We start from the raw sequence: 14,112 nt of genomic DNA, 5'->3' as shown, positions 1-14,112 counted from the left end.
AAACTAAAAATAGAACTACCGTATGACCCAGCAATCCCACTACTGGGCATATACCCTGAGAAAACCATGATTCAAAAAGAGTCATGTACCACAATGTTCATTGCAGCTCTATTTACAATAGCCAGGACATGGAAGCAACCTAAGTGTCCATCATCGGATGAATGGATAAAGATGTGGCACATATATACAATGGAATATTACTCAGCCATAAAAAGAAACGAAACTGAGTTATTTGTAGTGAGGTGGATGGACCTAGAGAAGCTAACTTTTGAGGAAAGACCTCAAAATGATAAGGGTAGAGCCAGGTGGGAATGAGTAGGGGCAGGGAATGCAAATGCTCTGCAGTAGGAGTGCATCTAGGCAGCGAGGCCAGTGTGGCTGCAGGTGAGTCAGTGCGAGAACGGAGCAGAAGATGAGGCCAGTGGTCGGGGAGGGGAGGACAGACAGCATAGGGCCTTGTAGGCCATTTTCTGAGTGAGTAAAGGGAACATTAGAGGATTTTGTATGATTTAGAGTTTAACAGTGTCTTTTGGCTGGATAATATAAATACAGGGGTCAGGCTTTATCTTTTAAAATCTCTTATAGTCTAGATCCAAGATCCTATGATGCTGGATGTTTTCTCTCCCAATTCTCCCACTGTTATTCCAGGAGGAATAAAAGCTTGTTCAGACTCTTCTTGGCCCACTGGTGGGACCAGCTGTTTGGCAGACTCTAAGAATTAGTTCTCTATGAATGCGGGGTCAGTAGCACCAGTTGAACCTTCCCTTTCCCATGGCTTTCTAAAAAATAATTTAAAAGAAGCTGTAATGTTTCAGAAGTACTGAAGAATTGATGATGATATATATATAAAGGTTCGCGCGTGTGTGTGTGTATCATGTATTTTTTTTTAACATCTTTACTGGAGTATAATTGCTTTACAATGGTGTGTTAGTTCCTGCTTTATAACGAAGTGAATCAGCTACATCATGTATTTCTGATCTCAGCACAAGTGAGAAGCCCAGTGCAAACCAACTTATGAACATCTAGGAAGACACCTCCCTGACTTTCCAATTCTTTACCAACCCACGGAAGGCTGCCCTCTGAATGTTCATATGAGCCTCCTGCCTTACCAATAGGTGAAAGAATTTGTCTCAGTGTGGTACAGCCACATGGGATTCCTGGGTGAGGAACATGCTAGTTAATAAATTGTAGTCTAGTACTAAAATTATTTGCTATGCTAGTTTTATCAATTTGTTTTTACATGTGAACTCTCTAAATTCCTAAATACATTGTTATTTGGGCAGTCAATATTTTATGCGTGTGGTGACTGGGAATACATTAAGCTTTTAGAAGGATAAGAGTCTAGTATGAAGTCAAGCAGCTGTTGTTCTTTACATTCAAATGATGGCTGATGATACTGATTAAAAAAAAGAATAAGATAATCTTGCCTGTTTTTTTTTTCTAACATTGTAATTCAATCAAAGCTTCCTTATTTGGAAGTGAAATTTCTATATTTAGCAAGTCCACTAAGTTGGGTAGAGAAATAGAAACACCACCTCAAATTCCCTTATATTCTCTGAGAGAGAGAGAGAGAGACAGAGACAGAGACAGAGAGAGACAGAAAAACAGAGATAGACAGAAAGAGAAAGAGAGAGACCAATGTTCTCTGCAATGAATTTTTGTAGTTACAAAAGAAAACATTAACCAAAAGTATCAACATCGTTAAAAAAGATGTGGGTGGCAGTTACCAAAGGGCATTTGGATCCTCTGTAGAAGGCCTTGGAATTCCCAAGAACTAAGTTTAATAAAGGAAAGATAAGAATGTCATATTGAAATTCATTAAATCAACTTGGCGGGATATTCACAGTTCATCTCACGCAAATGCATAAGACAGTTTCTCTGCATCGTAATGGATTGAAAATGACATATAGGTTGGTATTAAGTTTTAAGACAAAGTAGAAGCTAATTGTGACAGAGCAAAAGGAGCTATTAAAAAAAGGACATTGTTTATGAAACATGAGGAAGTACCATGGACCTCTGGCCAAAAACAGTGACTGTCTTTATGCTTCTGGCTTGAGGAGACCAGGAATATGGGACTGCAGTGTATTATAAATATATTCATAAAAGTATTTCCCAGGTTTACTGCTCGCTTTGAGAAGTTGCTTATATATGATTAATAGGAGGGAAGACACTAACCAGACTATTGAGATTCGTGAGTAAAAGTGATGATCAAATAGTTGGCTTTCCTGATCCTTTATACATTTTTAATTTCCTTCCACCTAGCCAATTAGTCAGTGATTTTGGAACGGTTTAGACAAGCATTGTTCTCTGATGCAAATCACTTGCACAAAAAGTTAGGAGATCCCAGAGATCGGAGCCTGACTAGTAGATGTCATATCCACAACCACTGTGCCACCATCTGTCACCAGCAAAGCCAGTGAGAGGTCCAGCTTTGATTTAGAGGTTGTTAGGCAAATTGTCTCAATTTTGAAAATCATCTCTTTTAATAACAATACCAAGTACTTACATAGGGCTGTTACATGCCAGACATTATTTGACTGTATTTAATCCTCACACTGACCCTGTCTGATGTGTATCAGTTAGCTTTCTATGTGTAAGAAGCCACCCTAAAGCTTAGTGGCTTCATCCGTATCATTTAATATTACTCACTAGTCTGTGGGTCAGGTGGGCAGTCCTGATCTAGGCAAGGCCAGTGTGTCTCCTGGCAGCCTGGGCTGAGCTCTGTTCTATCCTTGTAGTCTCACGTGGGACCACTGGGCTGACTCACTGCTTCTGGTCCATGTGATTGCTCATCACCCAGCAGCACCCTGTTTGCAAGGGGAATTCAGGGCCTCGGGGGAGAGTGGAAGAGAGCAAGGTCCCTTGAGACCTGGTCTTGGAGCTGATACAGTGTCACTTCCAGTGAATTCTGTTGGCCAAAAGAGTCAGAAGGCCAGCCTATAGTCAAGGGAAAGAGGCTGCCCTTTTTGATGAGAGGAGCCACAGGGGGCATGGATATTGGGAGGAGTCAAGGACTGTGTCTGTTTCTCCCATCGAGCACAAGTGGACACAGCCATTTCCATTTGACAGGTGAGAGAGCCGAGATACACACTTTCCGTGACACAAGGTCGTGTGGGATGTAAGTGTCCAAGTCAGCATTCAGACACCGGCAGTCTGACTCCACAATCCATGGTCTTAACCCATATGCTACATGTTTATTTTTGTGAGTGTGTTTCCTAGGTGTCACTGCTGCAGGCGTCGTGGATCACGGGAAGCCATTCTCATTGCCTTCTTTCACGGGAAGGACCTCTCACTCCCACGGCACCATCCATTCCACCCCATCCCCTGGACCAAAGGCTTTCAGTGACTGACACTTCTTTCCCCTTTAGTATTTCCTCCTGGTTTTTACTCTTTATCTCAAAGAGAAGAATCACGAGGTTTTTAAAAGTGGGTTTTAGCAAGGTGTTGCCTGGTAACGTGCTTTTGTCATTTAGAATACCAATAACCAAGGGTAGGAACTGTCTATGTACATTTTTATTTAAGACTTTTTTTTAGCAAATTGCAAAATATTTTTTAAAAAATTCTAAAATCAGCTCTTTCTTTCATTAGCATGTACAAATAACATGGACCTTGACTCCATGTTACAGTTGTTTCACCAGTAGGTAGCCAATGGTAGGCATTCGGTAAGGATGAATTAAATGGAGGAAGGAAGGAAGCCAAAATACGAATGATTATTAATACATATATATATATATATTTTATTTTATTTTTTTTTTTTGCGGTACGCCGGCCTCTCACTGTTGTGGCCCCTCCCGTTGCGGAGCACAGGCTCCGGACGCGCAGGCTCAGCGGCCATGGCTCACGGGCCTAGCCGCTCCGCGGCATGTGGGAGCCTCCTGGACCGGGGCACGAACCCGTGTCCCCTGCATCGGCGGGCGGACTCGCAACCACTGCGCCACCAGGGAAGCCCCATTAATACATATTTTTAAACATTGATTTTATCGAGTAGATTATACTCATATTATACTCTTTACTTTTCAGAATCACTTTCTGTGTTTTTGTTTGTTCAGTGCCATTTTCTTTTCCCATTATGCCTGTTACACTTTATGTGTGTATATATATATATTATATATATATTATATATATATATATATACTTGTGTGTGATACCATAATACTGTATCCGGATTTTAAAGAAATCCTTTGCTAATTTTGAATTCTCTTTCTCTATAGTTTCATATTATGACTCTCTTGATCTGGACACATAGCAGCATTTCTAGTACTTGCATTAAAGTTTTTGAGACTAAAGAAACTTTCCACCCACATTGGGCCTCTACAAAGATGGAGGTCACCACTCACCCCTCCTACTCTCTGCTGCTCTTTTGAAATCTAATCCTTGGGCTCGACCTAGTGCTATGCATTCATTAGAACCCGTGCAAATATGAGTGTTGAAAACTCCTTGAAGTTCTTTATTGGAACCTCTTCTCAGTTACCTGCTGAGTTGTTTGTGATGCTTTTCTCACTTTACCAATGGGAATTGAGACACAGACCAGGTAGGCAGCTTGTCAAATACAAAATCAAGGCCAAGGGATTGGGTAGCCAAGATAAGAACTGAAGGAACCTCATTTTATAGCCCATTGTTCAAGAGACTAAGATACGTAGTTTGTAAGGAAAGAATAACGGGGAGAATAAATACAGCCTCTCTTAACCATGAATTGTGTGTGTGTGTGTGTGTGAAGATTTTTGATTAGAACATACTAAAAGTTTGCTGTGTGGTTAGTTTGTAGAATTAATAGTGGAAACACATGATTATTAATAGGAGAAACATTTTATGATTCATCTCATAAGCATGTATGATTGCTTTCCAGAAACAGAGCTTATGCCTAGAAGACAAAGAGCAAAATGAGCTTAAATTGATTTCTTCCCCCAGAGATTAGAATGCAAGTCACCAGAATGTATGAGAAGGGTCCCAAGTGAGAAAGCCGCTGAACAATGTGTTCTTCCTTTGGGATATTCCCTATTTTAACCCTAGAGTCTGTCCATATCCAGCAACTGGTCTCGGAATGTTTTCTATGAATATATTTTATTACACTGACATTCCTTGTCATGAAGAATTCTGAGTTTTCATCAAACAAGAAGTGGGATTGACTCCTGAGTATCACTGGCTCAAAAGTCTGTGGTCTTTCTGACGTCAGAAGTCACTTTCTTTTGGGACCATTCTTTTAATTATATTTTTAAATAATTAGTACCATGTATTCATACAGTTAGCTGCGTATTTTGCCAATTTATTTATCTGTCTCCACAGTAAGGAAAGAAATTGCTTCAGCGTGGGGGTCACAGACTTTCAGCATCCTTTTTCTGGATGCTTCACCATCCACAGCTCAGAGCTGAGAGTGAAGGAGGTGCCCTAGATGCCCTCGCCACTGGACGCGCAGATGGGTGAGGACAAGGTGTGTGCTCAGAGAAAGTGGCAAAAAGCACACAAAATGTAAACGACTTCTGTGAAAGACTTAACTGATTCAGAATCATTTCTTTCTTTCCAGTTATAATTCTGAGCATTGCATTAGAAAGGGCCTAATAAGAGGGAGTGACAGGTGCCTGAAGAACTACCTGACTGCTGCTAATATAGAAAATATATGAAATTTAAACACAACGATGACACACACACATCTGTGACCGCCTGTTGTGTAGCACTGTACGGGTCACAAAGGCTTTTATCCTGATTAGCAGGGGAGAGTACAGCAGGGAGCACCCTATAAATCAGCCGTTCTCTTTGTCATTTTCAATTTACAGTTATCAAACTGCCTGACCGAGAGGCAGGATAATTAGTGTAGTCTTTCACAGACTTACAAAAAGAATTGCCTCCACAATAGTGGAGCTGTTGTTAAAAACACAGATTCCCAGCTCCACTCAGATCCTGATGAATGAGGGCCTCCAGGAAAGTGCCCTGAAAATGAATATTTTTAGTAAGCTTGGAGGTGCTGTGTGTTAGCTGGTAGTTAGGAGGACCTAACAGAGTTCAACTCTGCCATCCGCTGTGTTGAGATGAAGCGTTATTTTACCTCGTTTAAGTATCAGTGTCCTGCTCTGCAAAATCAGGGTGATGATAGTACCTCCTTCTGAGTGCTGTTGTGAACACCGAATGACCTCACGTGTGCAAAATATTTATCACAGTGCTTGGCACAAGTGCTGGATGAGCTGCTTCTACTGCTGCTGTCATTATTGTCATTTTATCCAATGAGTGTGTTATTCGTGGTCTAGCCAGTTGCAGAAAGTCATGCATATAAATGAGAAAGGGAATGATTCTAGGGAAAAGGACGAAGGAAAAGAAGCTCTGACAGGTTGGATGAGGGCTGAGACATTCTAGGTTAGAGTCCATGGAGAAAATGGGCTTGGATAGAGTTCCCAGGGCAACTGAGGGTACCCAGTTCTGTTGGTATCCATACTCCAAGTATTTGCTTTGTTTTCCCCCTCTGGGGGGGAATCAGGGGCTCGGCTCACTTACCTTGATAAGAAACGTTTCTGGAGGAACTAAGGCATGATACAAGTTTAGTTGGTCCATAATATTATTTTATTTTGTTTTATTTTATTTCATTTGGGATGTGCTGATAAGAGGGTATTACCTTGCATGACCAGGTCTATCAGAAATGTAAATATGTAGGGTTCTCATGATGTCAAATTCATTTATTCATTCATTAATGCCATACAGATTTGTTGAGCACCTGCTATGTGCCAGGCACTGTTTTAAGCACAAAGGTTATATCAGCGAATAGTATAGGCCAACATTCCTGTCCTCACAGAGTTTATGCTCTTGTGTATGTAGTGGGGGGCAGTTACTAAACAAAATAAATGAAAATTATGTGATGATAAAGAGAAATAAAAGCAAAGAAGGAAGATAGGGAGTATGGGCAGGGTGTATGTGTGTGTACATGTGTGTATGCATGTGTGCTCACACGTAAAGTGAGGCCAGATCACGTGGGGCCTCGGTAAAGACTTTGACTTTAAGTGCTATGGGAAGTTTCTAAAAGGTTTTGAGCAAACAGTATTTTAAAAGGATCCCTCTGGCTTTTGGACAGTACATTCTAGGAATGGAGGCAATGGAACTAGAAAGCAGGCTATTAAAATAAACTTAGAGAGAGATGATCTCAGCATGGGCCAGGGCGGTGAGTGGAGGTGGGGACGAGTGGTCTAGTTTGAAGGTGGAACCAACAGTACTTGCTCATGGATTAAATGTAAGGAGTGAGGGAAAGAGAGGACTCAAGGGGGACTCAACTGAAATGTCGGAATTACCATCCCCTGGGATGAATACACTGTAGGGGAGCAAGTTTTTAGGGGTAGATCAGGAGTTAAATTTTAGGCACGTTTAGTCAGAGATTACCTATTAGCTATCAAGTGGAGATGCTAGAAGCGACCATCTGGATATAAAGGTCTGGGTCTCAGGGCAGGGACTTGGGTCAGAAACATGGATTTGGAGTTATAAGCCTGTACACGCACGTGAGGCCAAAACTAAAAGGCATCACTGATGGAAGGTCCAGGAGAGTGGCTCAAAGACAAGATCCTGGAATGCGTCAACTGTAAGAGGTCAGGGAGATGAGGAAAAACCAAATCAGAAGATGGTGAGAGCGGCCAGCTACTGACCATGGCAGCAAACCAGGAGCATCTGTGTCCTGGAGGTCAAAGCAGACACGGTTTCAGGGGAGGGAGTGATCTACTGTGTCAAATGTGACCGAGACCAAGATGAGCATTTGAATTCCCCACTGAATTCAGCAGAGTAACAGTCACGGGTGATTCTGTGAGAGCAATTTAAGTGGAGTAGTGGTGTGACAGATGGATTAGGATGGATTCCGGAGAGAAGGAGAAGAATTGAATTAGAGAAAGAGAGAGAGAGAGTACAGATAAATCTCAGGGGGAAGAGCTTGGCTATGAATGGGAACTCAGAAATAGGCAGGAGCTGATGTGGGAAGTAAGAGTTGTTGCTTTAAGATGAGAAACAACAGGGTGTTTGTAAGCTGAGGGGAGTGATCCACGGCGCAGGAAAATTAGTGACATGGAACAGAGAGAGAGGTTCTCAGAGGTATTGTGCTACTTCCCTCCCACCCAAATACGCTCAAACCTTCATATTCTTCTCCAGTCTCTGTTTCTATGCCCCAGGCAACAAAGCCAAGGCCCAAGGCCTTAGACAAACCAGACCACTTACGACTCTCTAAAGCCCTCAGGATCCTCAATCCATCTAGCCACATACAGAGTTTTGTTTTGATTTTTGCTTTTGAAAAAGAAGTAAGGAAGCAAGGAAAGGAGGAGGAAAGGAAGGAAGGAAGAAAGGAAGGGAGGAAGGGGAGATAAATCATACTGTGTATATTTTTGACAAATAGCGTTTTATTTAAACCTGCCTCCTCCTTTGATCTCTTTTAATTTTTATAACAACCCTTTGAGATGGGTATTATTTCCTTTTTCCATATGGGTAAAGTGAGTTTATAGTGATTAAATAACATGTTCAGGATCTCAGAACTTATTCATAAGAGGCTGATTCAATTCAAACTCAGATCTGTCAGACCCCAAAATACCAATTTCACAGATTTCTCTGACATAGTAAAGTCATGATGGGTCCGTGGTTTGACTCAACCTTGGAAACACAGATTCAGCCCTTAATTGTTTGCTTACATGATTTCATCACCTCTGTAGCAGAGCCATCTTCAATTATGTCATTATTAAGCATCCCATGTTCCCTTTACTGAAAGCATTTGTTTCAAAACCAAATTTATTTTTCTATAAAAATGACCATCTCAATTAGTCAGTAAAAAGGAGGCGATCCTATGCAGAACACCATATACACTTACCCTGCATTTACTGGATACATCTAGAATAAGTCATTTTCTGAGACGCAGAAGGGCTCATATAATTTTATCCTTAAGAAGAGGTTAGTGGAAGGGTCTTATTCTGCCCAGACATTGTGAATATAATTGGAACAGAAAATGTAACAGACAGCTGCTGACAAGGGGCTTCTGAAACCAGCAAAACCTGATTTTACTTTTGTGTGTTCTCTTAGCCAGTTCAGCCCCAGGTCTCTTGGCTTCCTTCCTGTTGGGATATCTTGCTTCTCCTTACCAGTCTGCAAACTATTAGAAGAGAGAATTTCTCTACTACTGTGTTTGGTGCCTTGAAACTCTAAGCTTCTTACAGAAATGCTGATTCTGCTTTCTCAGGAGGAATTCTCACAGCAGGTATTTCCAGCATCTTCTTCCTGGATGAGGAAGTCTTTTAGGGTATTCCTTGCAACAAAAATGAGATGCACCAAAATGGTTTGGTTGAGTAGGTTGGTAGAGTGTGGTCAAGTCTTGACAATCAAACAGGTGTGTCAGCTACCAATTCGTCACAAATGGTGCGTGATAGAAAAGGATGGCTGGGAAAAGTTAGGCAGCTGCTGACATGATTCTTTGCAGTCAAATAATCGGAGCCATACTAGGTATGTTGTCTTTGGAAAATTTAAAAAAAAAAGGCACTCAACAAACAGTTCATGAATACCTACCAGCTATAGACTACAAACTGGTTAGATGAGTTTCCTTCTAGAATGCCCAGCCTAGTGGAAGAGATTGATAATTAGGTGATAAAATAAACACCATAATTCCTACCACGAGACATTACTAAATGGTTATCTCCTCCAATCCCATCCCCCAAATCAGGAATGCTCCTGTTTTAACAATTTCGCAACCAACATGATGAGATATGTTATCATGGAGAAGAGGGAAAATAAAATTGTATTTATATTTTCTTTTACCAAAATGGAAATCAGATTGAAAGAGTTCAGCCAAATAAAACACAAAATTGAAAGTTATCAAAGCTAATCTATAGCTTGGTGACTGAGAGGACAGCAGTAGAATAAGGAATATGAAAAGAATATGCAAAAGTTGAATTAACTAGTCTTATTTATAAGGCATTTGTATAAAATCTGAATAAATTGTTTTTACTAGAGGAAAGAAAAAAAAAGTCCTTACAATTGAAAGTCCATGACTCAATTTTTGTAAGTTTTTCTCTTTTCCTCAATCAGTTTTTTCCTTCCATTCTCTCTCTGAGGTTTGGTAAAGAGGTCATCCAAGATATGCGGTTTTCTTCTCCTATTTCTTTCCCTGTTTGGGGATGTTCATGACAAGGTTTATTGGGTAGTATTCACATGTTCATAAGCTACTAATCTTTCCTTTGTGGTATCCTCTTACTTCAAAGAACTCAAGATATTATTATACAGGTTAAAAAATAATTTTTCCCTGCACTCCTGGGAGATATATAGTAAAAAAAAAAAATAGGAGTTATTAAGAAAATAATTAATGGCTTTTTCATCCGAGTTTTCCTAGTATATTAATAAAAAATGTATTCCACAAAGTTTATGGGTACATGACCGTAGGCCTGGTTACTTTATCTTACTTATCAACACATTCTTATTGTTTAAAGAGATTTAATTTCTGTTGATACTTGTTTTAAACAATACCTTCCTCTTTCATATTTGTAAAGAAGGATTATATAAATGTCACCTATTTAGCAGCACTAATATTACTTTTTATTTTTTTAATGCTTTTTTGGATGCTTAGCTGCTAGTATTTTCCAAGCTGAAGTCTGCTCTTGTGCAATTTTTTTTTTTACCTGTTAAGTCACTGTTTCCACATTAATAATAGGGTAAAGATATCAGGCTTCAGTTTAGATTATGACAGTACCTAATGTCTTTTCCACATTTACTTCAAGCAAGGAGAAGACTTCCTCTCTTGTTTTCATGGGAATTTTATGAATTCCAATATGTATATTTTTCCAGCTGTAGTATTTTAATTGAAATTGGAAATTACCAGATGAGATATCACTTTTCTTAAGAAAAATTTCCTAATACTAAATCCTAGCAGTTAAAGCTGACTTCAACTACTCAAGTGGCATGATTTCCTTATGCTTACCATAGACTTTTAAAATCTTTTCTTCAGTTATTTCCATTGATACTTTTAGGTAAGTGAGACGTTAAATTATATTTTTCTCCTATAAGCCACCTTTTCATAAGCGGAATTTCCTTTTTTCGGTATGTGTGTTATGGCCCTAAATATGGCCCTAAATGGAAGCTCTCTTGGTTAATATTGCTAAAATGAAGCCATTTGATCTGATACCTGTTTTTGATTGCAAGTGAGACTCCTCGATTGCAAATATTTGTGTCCAAAAAATCCGTGGTGGTGATGCATTATAGCAGCAAGTCTTAATGTTTGTTTCCTTTCAGTTAAATTGTTTCCTATTATACGTTCAATAGACTAGCTCAAACAGACATGCAGGGCTAAACGGAAGGTTGTGGAACTCACATGGTACTTTAGAGTCATTAGAAAAGACTTTTTCCTGAACAACACCTCTTTTGTTGCTGTTGTTTTTGAGGAATCTCCTGTTGCTTCCAAGAAAAGGAGATAGTGTTTTTTTTTTAGTGGGGAGACTAAGTCAGTGGGTATTTGTATCCACTAATTAGTTCAGGGAGTCACTCCATCACCTGAGTTGAGGCTCTTCACCTGTAAGGTGTGAGGCAGGATGAAAGTGAGACAGGGTGGGACCTGGGACCTGGGACCCTTTGCAGCAGTGCTTACACCTAAATAAACGTCTCCTTGAGCAACAGAATACAAAGAAATTAAAAGGGACTAAAAATAATTGTGTGCATGTGCAGTTGGGGCAAATTATGGACAAGATACAAAAAGACCAAAAACCCAACTGCTACTTCTGAAGTGACAGGAGTCAAAGCAGGTACTGCGCATGCCTCCTGCACACAGCACCACCAAGGGGGTGGGCAAAACACCCAAGCCACGCCTCCAGCCCGACCCCTGGGCCCACCCCACCCTCACCCCATTTAAGGGACCAGCTCGCCCCGCCCCCTCAGGGAGCGAGCAAAGGAACTTGTTACGTGTTTTTGCTCCCTTGTGCTGCAGCAGGGACCCCAATAAAGGCTTGCCTGAATTTCTGCTCTGGCCTCTTAGCAATTGCTATTGATTAAATAGTTCAAGAACGCACACCGGTGTCTAAGGGATCCTGAAGGGATCCCTTCTAGGTAGGGCTGGAAATTACCTTATTTTCTCTACCTTTACGTACAAGTTATCCATTTATTTCCCCCTGACTTTGTAGTTGATAAATCTTTTAAAGCAGCCTCTAGAAACTAGGAGAGATAGAGTATCTACTACCCCAGGGAGCCAAATTTTGAAACTATTCCCATTCTGAGTATTCCCCTTTTTGAGGGAACGTACCGAGTAGGTCTGCGGGCAGCTATTATATTGTAAGGCAGGATGCAGGCATTAATGATGGCATTCTCACCTAAGAGCCTAGAAAAGAATTGCCTCCATGAATATATGGCAGTAGCAACTTAATTGTACCCGCAAGGAAGTTACATTTAGCATCTATATATTATGATGAAAAGCTGACTGGAAATGGAATTTCACTGTCTCACGACTCTAATTTAAAATATTTTTTGTTTCCTCCATAATGTCTGCTTATTTCAGATTTCAAAATAAGGTTGATAGGGCTTCCCTGGTGGCGCGGTGGTTGGGAGTCTGCCTGCCGATGCGGGGGACATGGGTTCGTGCCCCGGTCTGGGAGGATCCCACATGCCGCAGAGCAGCTGGGCCCGTGGGCCATGGCCGCAGAGCCTGTGCTTCCGGAGCCTGTGCTCAGCAGCGGGAGAGGCCACAGCAGTGAGAGGCCCGCGAACCGCAAAAAAAATAAAAAATAAAAAAAATGAGGTTGATAAACTGTTCTATGAGCAGTTTTCAATCAGGCCATTCAGTTTAACAAAGTGAACAGTTAATAGTCTCCGATGTAGAATGTGTCACGATTAACCATGCTTTCATTTAAGTGAAGAGCTACAATGACTGTCCTGAAGGGACACAAGTGAGCCAGTGGCATAGAAAGAAAAGCCACCCAGGTGTCATTTCTAGGAGTTGTAGATGTCACTGTCTCTAAAGTAAAAGTTCTCCTGTTTTCTGCAGGAGACATCAGATACACTTCTTTCCTTGTGTGTCATGGAAACTGAACTTTTCTCTTATCCATCTTTCTTAGTACATGGGTCACTTTTAATGATGTTGAAACTTTTCTTACTGGCCTATGATACCTGTAAAGTACTATTTTTTTTTAATGGAGATATCCAAGGATGTGAGAGAGAAACATAGAAAACATTTAAATGCGGAGAAATACCAGTCCCCAATTCAAAAATTTGGCCCTAGGCAAATATCACAGTGAATGGAAATAATCTTTGTTGTCTCCTATGTGCAATACAGAATACATTTTCAGTATAAGATGAAAACATGAAGTAATGTGAAATTAAGAAAAGTCATAAGAGAAAGTTACATGATTCAGTGATATATGATTATATAAGATTGATCATTTTGTGCTTCTGCTTATATCTGAGATACTACAGAAATTAATGAACTGGCTTCTCTATTATGAAAATTAGAAGAAAGGCACTAACTTTGTATTTAGAAGTTGTATACTCATTATACTGTAGAATTGGTTTCAGGAGTATTTTACCAAGAATATATTAGTGTATCAAAACTTAAGAAGATGACTTTAAGAAAGGGAAAATGTACTCTTCTGCAATTTTAACTTTATCTTTTTGTTATTTATATATCCATCTCTCCTCCTTCAGATGAATCTGAAGTATTGGATATAGAAAGAATATGTTATTTAAGCTCATCTTACAGAGTTTTGGAAAAGACCAAAAGGCTGCTTTACCTTCCAAGCTTAGTTAATGGTAGCTTATGATTATAAGTTTATCATGTACTAATAGGGAGGTTATTTTAAAATGCCGTCTTGTGGGAAATCCAGTCCAAAAAGAAAATAACAGTTTTAAGTCCCAGGTCAGTGGTCAGCATGCATTACATTACTGGTTTAGTTGGAGAGTTCAAACCTTCCCCTTGCCGTCTTTGGCTTTACATCTCCTGCTAACGCATCTTCTGAAAATCTGCTTGTGTCATTTCTGCTTCAGACGTTGTCATTAAGGATAAAAGGTTTTGAGTCTGCAATTGCAGGTGATTATGTTTATACAGTTGGGAGAATAGTGGAATAATCTAAAAAACAGCACATTTTGTTTATATGTGTCAACTCCCACTTCCGTAGTGAATGGATTTTTATGCTCCTAGGATGT

The sequence above is a fragment of the Stenella coeruleoalba genome (assembly GCF_951394435.1).
Source record: "Stenella coeruleoalba genome assembly, chromosome: 12".
Taxonomy (NCBI): Eukaryota; Metazoa; Chordata; class Mammalia; order Artiodactyla; family Delphinidae; genus Stenella; species Stenella coeruleoalba.
The sequence above is the reverse complement of the archived record's forward strand: the minus strand, read 5'-3'. Positions refer to the sequence as shown.